The 13,300-nt window shown below is 40.8% G+C and overlaps 1 pseudogene; it reads left to right on the top strand.

Moving 5' to 3' along the window:
• Positions 1–13,300, top strand: part of LOC114820443 (uncharacterized) — a 90,773-nt pseudogene that overhangs the window by 65,161 nt on the left and 12,312 nt on the right.

Raw genomic sequence — 13,300 nt, 5'->3', positions numbered from 1 at the left:
AGGTTGACTGTTTGAAGCCACACCACTCGGCGGAACTCCAGGAAGAGGAGGCACCAAAGGTTGATCATTTGGAGCTTCATTATGAGGTACAGCCCCAGAAGACGAAGGCAAATGTTGTTGGAACAAACCCACAAACCTCCGATGATCAAGTAAAATCTGACCATCAGATTCCTGCATCTGGTCAATTTTCCTCTTCATGTTTGTGGCATAGTTGTGTGCGAGCTTGTGCAACTGTTTATTCTCATGCTTGAGCCCTCTAATCTCTTGTTTGAGACTCATCACTTCAGCCGCCAACGATTCAACTTGACGGGTTCGAGCAAATAGGCGTTGGGCCATGTTGGACACAGAACCCGCACACTGCACACTAAGAGCCAGGGACTCCTTAACAGCCAACTCATCAGACCGCCTGGAAAGTAGTCTGTTATCTTTGGGAGTGACAAGGTTCCGGGCCACCACCGCAGCGGTCATATCGTTCTTCATCACCGAATCCCCAACGGTAAGAGGACCAGTAGGGGATATGAATGATGGGCGCCATATGTTGTCTGGAGAAGGCGGGGCTGCCTCTTCACCAAGGTTCAAATCAAAACGACGGTCGGAGGGTCCAGACATTTTCAAAGAGTGTTGAAGAAAGAAGAGGTCGGACGAATCAAGATCTGTGAAGTGCAAGAAGAGAGTTTCTACAAACTAAAATTCAAGTGTGCTTTGAAACAAACTGCGTGCCTCTATAAAAAATCAGCACTCGACGGGATTTCAGAGATCGAAGAGGTGAGCTCAGCGTTAGAAAATGCAGATTCAAAAATCGAAGAGGCAAGCTCAGAAATCGGAGAAGCATCTTGCTTTTCCAGACGCGTTAGCACCCGTCACACGCAAACTCAGCTTTACGGAAATCACGGGCAATTTGTTAAAGCGCCAATCCCAGATATCGAAGAGGCGCCAGTCTTTTTCAGCCTCGTCAGCACCCGTCACGTGCAAACTTGGCTTTGCGGAAATCACGGGCAATTTGTCGAAGCGCCGATCACATGCACACTCAGCTTGACGAAAATTACGGACAATTTGTCGAAGATTTCTGATAAAGAAGAAAGCACGTGAAGCCATACTGATCAATCACGCATTGGTTGCCGACACGAGTAAAAGAATAGTACCTCTACAGGTACTAAAGAATTTCCTATAACTGTCCACCTTCACCCTTCATAGCAAGGCAGACATACAGAACCTTTCTTCATATCTGAGAATGCCTTCCCAACGAAGCCTCTCGGGTCACTCAGTGTTCCTTATTCCTTGGGGTACCTCTGCAAGCCAATGACTCCAAAGCAAAAGTATCTCATATCACCAGGGTAGAAAGCAAGAGTATCTCATATCATGCGTTCTCCCTGTCCTTTCCTTTGTCCTTGTTCCTACCTACAAAGATAAGGATAAAGAAAACAATATGCCGGGACTTCCACTCAAACTCGGGTAAGGAACCGACTGCTGGGAACCCTTCCCTGATTGCCTACCTAGCACTGCTCTCGAGTACTCGTCTCCCACTGCTGCTGTACTTCCAAAGAAGCTACCACATCTGCCTGGAGAACAGATAAGGCAAGTGAAAATGATACCTTGCAGCATGTGGAGACAACGTGCAGAAGGAACAAGCAGAGAAGAATGCGGTCTGCACAGTCAACTCAGCAGAAGGAGTCCGAGCTGAAGAACCTCAAGAAGCTGCCACATCTGCCTGAAGAAACAACCAGAGAAGAATGCAGCATGCACAATCAACTCAGCAGAAAGAGTCTGAGATGAAGAACTCGAGAAGATGCCACATCTGCCTGAGGAACAGATAAGGCAAGGGAAATGATACATTGAAGCATGTGGAGACAAGTGCAACCAAGCACGGGCTGATTCATCCGCTACTTCTTCAAAATCAAAAGCATCTCATATCATCAGGGTTGCAATCACTCTGGACGGTGAACTCGTTTTGACCCTCAAATTCTTGGATCGACTCGCCAGGCGTTGTGGGCTACACGTGCCGATGCACCACCCTTGAATCAAATCCTTAAAGATCAAGTCACCAACTGGAAGAAGAGCCCATCAATCTTGAAGATCATACCGTTGACCAAACTGCTCAGGTGTGAATTAGAAAGATTGAACAAAGCAACAAGTCGTCACCTTCACCTCGTGCCTGCTTGCCATGTGTTCGAGTCAGCCTTCAAGAATCAAGCCTTAACGGCCCTTGAAGAAGCTTCCAGCCAAATTCAAAATCAAGCCTCGACGGCCCTGGAAGAAATCACAAGTCCGATTCAAGATTAAGTGTCTACCACCCTTGAATCAAAACCTAGTTCAAGAATAAGCTGTGGAAAATCAACAATTGGAGGAATCCAGAAAATCCTTCAACCCAGTTCAAGATCAAAGCTGTGGAAAGTCAACAAGCGCAACAAAATACGTGTCGATTCACCCACTACCAAAGCCAAAGATCATCTACCACATGAAGCTCCTTGTGGTCCAATTTCAACCTTCAAGATCAAGTCTCGATGGCCCTTGAAGAAATTTCAAACAAAAGTTCAAGATCAAGCCTCAACGGCCCTTGAAGAAATCTCCAGTCCAATTCAAGATCAAGCCTCGACGGCCCTTGGATCGACATCTACAGTAAGGGACTTCAAAACGCATCTCCTACACGTGACAAGCACATGTATATGACGTGCCTTGAAGTGGGGGCATTTGTAGACATCGAAATTTCGGTAAATAAATGTTGATCGATAAATCAAAGTGTCAACGCTCATGTATTACATAAATTTTACACGTAGCGTGTGACTCAACGAAAATTGAAATGAGTTGGAAAAGTCATCAAATAGGACACGTGTCAACACCTGGCATAAACGACTTATTTCATCTGGGATATTATATTCAAAATTAGGCCTTGGAAAATTCTATAAATACAAGCCCATTTCATTCATTTGGGGAGAGGAACCAAAATCATTAGGCAAAATTCTGAAGCTCTGAAGCTCTGAAACTCCGAAGCTCTCAAGCATCCAGGTTCCCGAAGAATCAAGAAAGCGTTCTTCGTTCTTCGTTCATCGTTCTTCCAAGATCAAGCCTCGACGGCCCTTGGATCAACAATCATCCACCTTTAAGATCAAGCCCCGACGGCCCTTGAAGAAAGCGATCTTAGTTCTTCGCTCATCGTTCTTCCAAGATCAAGCCCCGACAGCCCTTGGATCAACAATCATCCACCTTCAAGATCAAGCCCCGATGGCCCTTGAAGAAAGCCTTATTCGTCTTCGTTCATCGTTCTTCCAAGATCAAGCCCCGACGGCCCTTGGATCAACAATCATCCACCTTCAAGATCAAGCCTCGACGGCCCTTGAAGAAAGCGTTCTTCGTTCTTCGTTCATCGTTCTTCCAAGATCAAGCCCCGACGGCCCTTGGATCAACAACGTCGACAAAGCCACACATCCAACCGTTCTTCAAGATCAAGCCCAAAACCCCTTGAAGATCCGTTCATCACCGTTATTCAAGATCAAGCCTTAACGGCCCTTGAAGAAACACTCATCCTCAAGATTAAGCCCCAACGGCTCCTTGAAGATCTGCTCAAATCCACCTTCAAAGATCAAGCCCACGGCCCCTTGAAGAAACTTCCAACAGTTCATCCAAGATCAAGCCTCGACGGCCCTTGGGTCAACGAAACATCCGCAAATCAACACCTTATGGAGATCGAATCAGAGGATCAAAATAGAGAGAGATTGTAACCCAAAATCATCAAATACAAATATTTGTTTGTGCACGTTGTTCTTGTCGCTTTCGTTTTCAGGAATTTTCCGTGTTCACGGTAGCTTTAGAATCACTTACAGGAAATGAAGCACGATGACTCTTAGCCACGACACATGTTTCACACTTGAACTCTGAATCACTACAAGTGCGAAACAAAGAAGGAAATATATGTTTCATATAACTGAATGATGGATGTCCTAATCGTCGATGCCACAACCAAATTTGATGTCTGTCATCCACTTTAGCACTAAAAACTTGATGATTATTTGAACCAGAAACAACAGTATCCTCCATAGTCAAGATGTACATACCCCCTATTCTTTTACCATGACCAATTATTATCTGAGTTTGAATATCTTGAAAATAACAATACGTAGGGTAGAAGTGAGCAGAACAATATAAGGTATCAAGAAGTTTTCCTACCGACAAAAGATTGCACTTAAGATCAGGAACAAGTAAAGCACGGACCAATGATAAGGTTGGAGTCAGAGAGATAGTGCCTTCACCCTTCACAGGGAAATGTGCTCCATTTGCACTAGTAACATACGGATCACGAACATAGTCACATAACTCATCAAACACTCTAGGGTCACTAGTCACATGATCAGAGCCCAAATATCTATTATCCATTTATTTGTTCCACCAAGATGCATAACAACACTATGATTATATTGAGCCATTGAACAAAAATCACAAACAATAAAGGCACAAAAGATACGTAGCGGAATGAAAACAATTTACCAGACTGTAGCAGAGTACTGTTCACGGCACTGTAGCAATCACTGTTACGACACTGTAGAGGACCACTGTTCATGCACTGTACTGTAGCGCACCACTATTCACTTTTTTTTTTTTAACGAAGGAAATCACGAAAAATGTGGGCGCAAAATTAAAGCACACAGGTCACCAAGAGCGAACTGCTCTGATGCCATATTGAACTAAACATGGTAAATACCAAAAATATATATGACAATATTTGGGAATTTCTTATATATTCATTAATCTCCAAAGTGGAGTATATATAGGAGTTACAATTGGTATTACATATGTACTTCACCAATGTGGGACAATAAACTACTATTTACACTCTAACTAATATATAACTCGCAACAGAGCTTATAAATGTATTATGTTACCAAATGTGAGACATTGAGTGCAAATTTGTATGCTAATTTGTGGTGTCCAGGATAAGCAACCATACGGTGGTTGATAAAGTTTGAATGTTTATTTCACTTTCTAATTTTGATTTATTCTTTTTTTATAAGTATATTTGTTTTAACTTCTCAAATTTCATGTACATGGCTTATTTTATTTGATTTATTGTGTCTTCCTATTCATGTCGACACTGCAGGTTGGTTGTAACGAGCTAAACAAGAGAAAGGACCATCATCCTTAAGCATTGTGCAGACAAGGAAGAATCTAATGAGAGCTCATGTAGTTGCTCTGGTCCTTGATGCAGAAGAGGTGTGCCAAGCGACATGTTTATTTTTACGATAATTTCTAGAGTTCGTAATATGTTTAGATGTCTTCTATATAAAATTTGGTAGTTTGTGATGCAAATTACCTATGAAAATGAAAATTTATTCGAAGATGAAAAAAGGGTCTGAAGTATGCACAATGTGTATCATGTTAATATGGTGAACAGGGCCGGTCCTAAGATTTTGGAGGCCTTGTGCGAGACTCAAACGGAAACTCTTACAAGGTCTAAATTTTGGTTGCTATATTTTTTTTTATATTTTATATTTTTTTGTGTGTATAAATTGATATAAACGTAAAAGAAAATAAATAAAAAAGAAGCATGGTTTGGTGGCTATATATCTGCATTCTTTATGTTTATGAGTTCGAAACTTCTTACTTTTTAAATACAAAAAGCAAGGTGTGGTGGCTATGTACATAACATATCACCGTACCTATATCATAATCAGAACAACTCATACTCTTTATTATGAACTAGCTAAATAAATCACTGGTTATGATATTGTAGCATCTTATAATGAACTGTTAGTTTTTTTATTGGATTTTTTCTGACTCCCTAAAGTGAGGATGATTCTAACCTCCAATCGGTTGATTGTCGTTAGATTAGTTAGAATTCGAGATTCGTGTCTTAAATCAATTAAACCAAATTAATTTAACAGTAATCAATAGGGGATGAGCATCACCTGCTCACCTTCCACTTTAGTGTTGTGGGCAAAGTTGTATTATATATATATATATATGGATGACTAAATGGTCTTTAAATAGAATGAAAAATAGATGATCCTTAAAAGTTGACCAAAGAATAAACGACTGACATGTATTCGATTAAATGATATCATATATGGAAATGGAGGTTTTGAAGATTATATCTTCAAACTTTTAAGGATTTTAATTAATTATGATATTCCTAATCATAAATTTATCATCAAAAGTTATCTTTTATAATGATAGAAATTAAACTACAAATATTAAAGAGAAAAGAAAAAATTAATGTAGTTCAAAAAAGGCCCAAAAAGGGTTCTACTATGACTCGAACCCTTACATAAGGGTATGTAGGTACCAGCGCTTGCCAATTCCACTAGGGCAACGTTGTGAATTACTTTCACTCTTTTTGTATGTAGTATATTATAAAGGTTATTAAAATTCAGGGCCCCCTAAAAATCGGGGGCCTGTGCGGTAACACGCCTGGCATCCCCTAGGGCCGACCCTGATGTTGAAACATGCACCTAACGTGCACACGTCAGCCCATTGACTATTTGAGTATTTGTGCATTTGTTTTTGGATTGGGAGAGGACTAAAACAAAATGTTAAATATATTTCTTGCTGTCGTTTGGTGCCTTGAGTGATTAATTCTTTTAAATGTCTCCTAAAAAATAAAAATAAAAAACTTGTTCAAGAAATGAATTACATTGTCATAAATTGCTTGATTGGAATGTTGCCCTTGGTGCTAAGAACTACCTCATTTTTTCTCAACAAAGTTGTTGATCCAAGTCTGTATTGTAAAAAAATTTAGTGTGTGTTCTACTACCTTTCTTTTCCAGTTCCGTGAACTGATGTGCTTCTTAGGTAATCTTTCAACGGGGTTTTAGCCTTTTAGGTATCATATTATTGTCTTGTCTAGTGCGATGAAAATGATTAATGGAATACTGGATGGAAGCATGCATTCCCTATGGTGGTTATTTGTGATGGAAGGTGCAGATACTATTAAACTGATCCAAGAACATTCTAAACCTCTAAAATTGGTATAGAGTTTTCTAGAGGGCGCTATACGGAAGAAGAAAAACTTTTTCGACTGCATTAGAAGAGTGATATATGCACTATATGGTGTATTTTTCCTTGATATTGAACTGATTCCTTTCTTGTAACAATGTATTTAATGATCAGATTGCAATTTCTAGGAGAAGTTTGAAGCATGATGAAGTAGTTATAGCTAGACTAGACAGGTAGTTGAAGAAGGTCGGGGCTTGGTTGTGGTTGCGAACAAGATGGATCTATTAAGTACTGGTTTGGTACTGATGTGCTTTTATAAAGAGTGGGTATATAAAAAAAAAAAGTTAAGCTCAAAAGGTGTTTGGTAAACACTTAAAAATAACTTATTTTCACAGTTTTTGGGAAAAAAAAAAGCTGAAAACGTGAAACAACAAAAATGAGCTTATTCTCACAGCACAACAAAAGCATTTTTTTTTCAAAACACAGCAATACCAAACCAGCCCTAAGAGGGAAGCAATTATTTGACAAGGTCATGGAAGCTGTGCCCCAAGAAGACTATTATGCCCCAGGTACGCCTGTGTACTATTTTCTAAAGTTAAATGTCTATAATGCTCCATGCTCGTTTCACATGCTTCTCATAGAAAACAAAATTTGATATAAACAATATTTTTCACATTCTTCTCCTTGGCTGCCTGAGTTAATATGGAGTTTCTGTTCCGTGTTAATGATATGAAATACAATGATATAAAAGTTTGGGTTATTAGTTTTATGCCACACACTATTTTGGTTTGTGTTATTAGTTTGATGCCACAAACTATTTTGATTGATGCTCTAGGTTGGTATGAGCAGATATCTGGAAACAACATAAACAGGGGAGGGGGGAGATTCAAGTTCTCTCTTCGATAATGTGTTTTGAGCAATGGTTTAAATGGTAATATATTGTTGGAACCCATTGTCCCACATCGTCCAAGAGGGAAAAGAGAGAGCACTTTAAATAGAATTACCCCACTCTAACTAATATTGAGGTCTTTTGTAATAAAACCCCACACCTGAGGATTGTGCAGGTGGTTAAGTGGGGACAGTATCGGTGTTGTTGGAGTGGACCCTCAGCCCGATGACTTGAAAACTTCAACATGGTATCAGAGCCATAGGGCGGGCCAGTATTGCCACGTGATTGGGTGGGTTGGCCCCATGCGATTGTCTACGTAGGCCAAAGATGCCACGTTTTTGGGTGGGTCCCCAATGACCCAGCACGATTGGGTGAGTCCCGACATGGCTCCACATGGTTGTCGATGTGTGGAATTTCACGTGTGACCCATAAATGAGGCCTCATGTGCGGGGGAGTGTTGGAACCCATTGTCCCACATCGGCCAAGTGGGAAAAGAGAGAGCACTTTAAATAGAATTACCCCACTCTAACTAATACAGAGACCTTTTGTGATAAAACCCCACACCCGAGGATTGTGCAGGTGGTTAAGTGGGCACAGTATCGGTGTTGTTGGAGTGGACCTTCAGCCCGTTGACCTGAAAATTTCAACATATACGGTAGCATGGCTGTGGCAAACAACAGGTGACTGGGATACCAATTGTATTCATATTGTTGATGCATAAAATCAATGGGGACTTTGGTACAACAGAAAGTGTCAAGTTTGTGACATTCGCTAGATTGCTCTGGCCACTAGCGTGGATCAGTGTACAAATGGATAGAGACAGAGAAGCAAACACAAGATGTACGTGGTTCACCCATATTGGCTACGTCCACGGAGTAGAAGATTTCTCATTAATTGTGAAGGGTTTACACAAGTACATTGGTTCAAGCTCTCCTTTAGTGAGTACTAGTGAATGATTTAGTACAAATGACATTAGGAAATATTGTGAGAGAATGATCTCTATTTATAAAAGAGAGTTTCTAGTTTCATTCTGACATTGACACGTGTCATGTTGTGATAGGCTTCTGATGTTGACACGTGTTGCACTATGATTGGCTTCCAATGTCGACACGTGTCGCATTGTGATTGGCCTCCTGGTCAGAGGGAAACTCTTCTGGGTCCTTGACTGTATAACGTTGACCGGTGCTTAGTAGTTTACGGATTGGTTAAGTATGGTATAAACAGTGCTCCCCTAAGTTCCTGAGTGAGGGAAGCTCATCGGTTAGGGACTTGCAAGATCCAAGCCATTGAGTAATCACGAAACTTCTAAGTACCGAAGTGTGGTATCATTTTCATTTGCCTTATTTGTCTCATATGTAGATGTGGCCTCTTCTCTGGAAGTACTTTTCCTCCATCCAGGGATGGTATTTTTAAACGATGAAAATGCACAAGGTAATGTATCAATTTCACTTTAAGCTTACTTGTAGTTTCGAGCTTGGTCAAGTGCGATACAAACCCTATAGTAAGAGGACCCCAAGTCGCCAAGCTAGGAGATTTGCCGAATGAGGTAACATACAAGGTAAGCAATCAGACTTCCAAGCAAGCAACCTGGATCGGAGGTTCGACTTCGGCTTCCAGTTGATTGTTCTCCTTTTCCTTGTGTCGTAAAAAACAACAAGGATAAGGAGAAGAAAATGGAGAAGAGATGATATGAGATGCTTTTACTTTTGAAGAAGTAACTTTCCACAGGCTTATTCTTGAACTGGGCTGAAGGGTTTTCTCGTTTCCTCTAGAGAATAAGGCCGACTCAAGAATTTGAGGGTCAAAACAAGTCCATTAAATCTAGAGTACGTTGGACCCTGATGATATGGAATACTTTTGCTGTTGACAAAGTAGTGGATGTATCGGCACATATTCTGTTACGCTTGTCTCCACATGCTTCCTTGTATCCTTCTCACTTACCCTATCTTTTCCTCAGGCAGATGTGGTATCTCCTCTGGAAGCATAACATGTTGAAGATGAGTGCTCGAGAGCAATGTCAAGTAAGTAATCAGGTAAGGGGTTCCAGGCAGTCAGTTCCTGACTGGAAGCTTAATTCCAAGTGCTGACTGATTGCTCTCTTTCTCTTTGTCTTGCAGGTAAGAACAAGGCCAAAGGAAAAGACAGGGAATAAGCATGATATGGGATACTCTTGCTTTTAACCCTGATGATATGAGATACTCTTGCTTTGGTGTGGCTTGTTTTCAGAGGTATTATCAAGGGGAAAATAAGTTGAGTATTTCGAAAGACTATGCTAAGAGTGCCCTCTCGGATGTGAAGAAAAGTTGAGCATTTTTTTTATTTGCAGGTCTGCCTAGCTGTGGAGGATGAAGGTCGACATATATAGGAATTGTCCCAACAGCGAGTGGTAACGTTGTTCCTTTACCCTTCTCGGTCATAGCAATGTAGTGGGAGCTACAAGATTCACGTGTTTTAACTTTGTCAGAGCACTTTGAAAAAGTGGTATGTGGTATCTGGAAAGCTGATGTTGCGTGTGAAGATTGCAGACAAGCTTTATCTAAGGAAATCTAGCTCTCGAAGTTCGGAGAGCGGTGCCTCTTCGATTTTTGAACAAGCAATCCTGTCGAGGATCTAGCTCTCGAGATTCGGAGAATGGTGCCTCTTCGATTTTTTAGAAAGAAATCATGTTGGGAGTCTGGCTCTTGAGATTCGAAGAGCGATGCCTCTTCGATTTTTGAACAAGTAATCCTATTGGGAGTATGGCTCTCGAGATTCGGAGAGATGTGCCTCTTCAATTTTTGAGCAAGTAATCCTGTTGGGAGTCTGGCTCTCGAGATTCGGAGGGCGGTGCCTCTTCGATTTTTGAGCAAGTAATCCTGTTAGGAGTCTGGCTTTCGAGATTCGGAGGGCGGTGCCTCTTTGATTTTTGAGCAAGTAATCCTGTTGGGAGTCTGGCTCTCGAGATTCGAATAGCGATGCCTCTTCGATTTTTGAGAAAGCAATCCTGGTGGGAGTTTGGCTCTCGAGATTCGAAGAGCGGTGCTTCTTTGATTTTTGAGCAAGTAATCCTGTTGGAAGTGTTTTCTCGATGTGAATAAAGGTTGGGCTTTTTTACCAGTCTGCCTTGCCACGGAGCACAGAGGTTGACACACACAAGGACTTTCCAGTTATCAAGCAGTGGCATTGTTCCTTTACCCTTGTGGGTAATGGTAGGGTAGTTGAACCTTCAAAATTTATGTGTCTAAACTTTGTCAGAGATATTTGGCAAAGTTATTTGTGGTACCCGATGAGCTACTGTTGCGTGTGGAAAGTGGTGCTTCTTAGGAATCTGGAGAGTGGTGCCTCTTCGATTTTTTAACCAACGGTTATGTTGCCCTTTCTTTTATAAGGGCACTAATTGTGTGCAAGAAGTACATTCAAAGAGTTACTGCTTGTAGGAATTTTCCCCTTACGTCAGAGATTTTTTGCACCTCATTTCTCCTTCATCATTTCTGAGAATGTCTGGCCCATCCGACCATCGTTTTAACTTGAACTTTGGTGAAGAGGCAGCCATGCCTTCTCAAGACAACATATGGCGCCCATGCTTCTTATCCCCTACTGGTCCTCTTACCGTTGGGGACTTTGTGATGAAGAATGATATGATTGCTGCGGTGGTGGCCAAGAACCTTCTCACTCCCAAAGATAACAGACTACTTTCCAAACAGTCTAATGAGTTGGTTGTTAAGGATTCTTTGGTTCTCAATGTTCAGTGTGCAGGTTCTGTGTCTAATATGGCCCAACGCCTATTTGCTCAAACGTGCCAAGTTGAATCATTGGCGGCTAAAGTGATAAGTCTCAAACAAGAGATCAGAGGGCTCAAGCATGAGAATAAACAGTTGCACAGGCTCGCACATGACTATGCTACAAACATGAAGAGGAAGCTCGACCACCTGCAGGAATCTGATGGTCAAATTTTACTTGATCATCAGAGGTTTGTGGGTTTGTTCCAAAGGCATTTATTGCCTTCGTCTTCAGGGGCTATACCGCGTAATGAAGCTCCAAATGATCAACCTTCGAGTCCTCCTCCTTCTGGGGTTCTGCCTAGTACTGAGGCTCCAAATAATCATCCTCTGATGCCTCCTCTTTCTGGGGCTCTGCTGACTGCTGAGACTTCTCCTGAGCAACCTTTGTGAAGGCTCCTTCTTGTTTGTTTATTTTGATTCATGTATATGTACATATTTGTAACTTATCAGAGATATCAATAAACAAGCTTTGCTTCATTTTAACGTATTGTGTTAAATACACCAAGGCCTTCTTCACTAAGTTCTTTGAATTTTTCCTTTTGTTGAAGCTTGTATGTTAAAGCCTTGTGAGTAAAGCATGTATGTTGAGGTAGTGCTCCCTTAATTTCTCGAGTGAGGAAAACTTCTCGGTTGGAGACTTGAAAAAATCCAAGTCACTGAGTAGTCATGAGACTTCCGAGTATCAAGGTGCAATAGCATATGGTAAGAGTCCCCCAAGTCTCTGGTCGATAGAGTTGACAAGATGGTGAAGTTTTGAATTTTTGGAAACATGGCTACTAGCAAGACACCTCTTGCTAGTAGCTACTCAGTGACTTGGATGTTTCCAAAGTAACAAAACTTCACCATTTTGAATTTTTGAATTTTTGAATTTTTGAATTTTTGAATTTTTGAATTTTTGAATTTTTGAATTTCTGAAAATATATATATATATATATATATATTTTTAAGCTTTATAGGTGAAGCTTTGTAGTGAAGCTTTGAGGTTGAAGCTTTGTTGGGTACCATGAATTGATTTTGCTTCACACTATCTTGATCAAGATAGTGTGAAGCTTTTGTGGTGAAGCTTTTGTAGGTGAAGCTTTTGTGATGGGTGAAGCTTTTTTGGGTGAAGCTTTTGTGGTGGGTGAAGCTTTTGTGGGTGAAGCTTTTGTAGGTGAAGCTATGAAGTTGAAGCTTTTGTGGGTGAAGCTTTTGTTGGTGATGCTTTTATGGGTGAATCTTTTGTAGGTGAAGCTATTGTGGGTGAAGCTTTTGTAGGTAAAGCTTTGGAGTTGAAGTTTTGTAGGTGAAGCTTTAGAGTTGAAGCTTTTGTAGGTAAAGCTTTGGAGTTGAAGCTTTGTAGGTGAAGCTTTAGAGTTGAAGCATTTGTTGGGTACCATGAATTGATTTTGCTTCACACTATCTTGATCAAGATAGTGTGACGCTTTTGAGAATTTGTAGTTGTCCTCCATTGATGAAGCTTTTGTGTAGAAGCTTTGTTGGGCACTATGAATTGATTTTGCTTCACACTATCTTGATCAAGATAGTGTGAAGCTTTTGAGAATTTGTAGTTGTCCTCCATTGATGAAGCTTTGTTGAATTTCCCTTTTTTTTTTTTTTTTTTTTTTTTGTTAAACTAGAAATTTGAAAATGTGGAAGAGACACTATATACAAATTTTGCTTCCACATTGTTGAGCAAGAGATTGTGATGCAAGCCACACCTTGTAGTAGTTGAATGTTTGGATGA

The sequence above is a fragment of the Malus domestica genome, chromosome 13, assembly GCF_042453785.1.
Source record: "Malus domestica chromosome 13, GDT2T_hap1".
NCBI classification, from domain to species: Eukaryota; Viridiplantae; Streptophyta; class Magnoliopsida; order Rosales; family Rosaceae; genus Malus; species Malus domestica.
The sequence above is the reverse complement of the archived record's forward strand: the minus strand, read 5'-3'. Positions and strand labels throughout refer to the sequence as shown.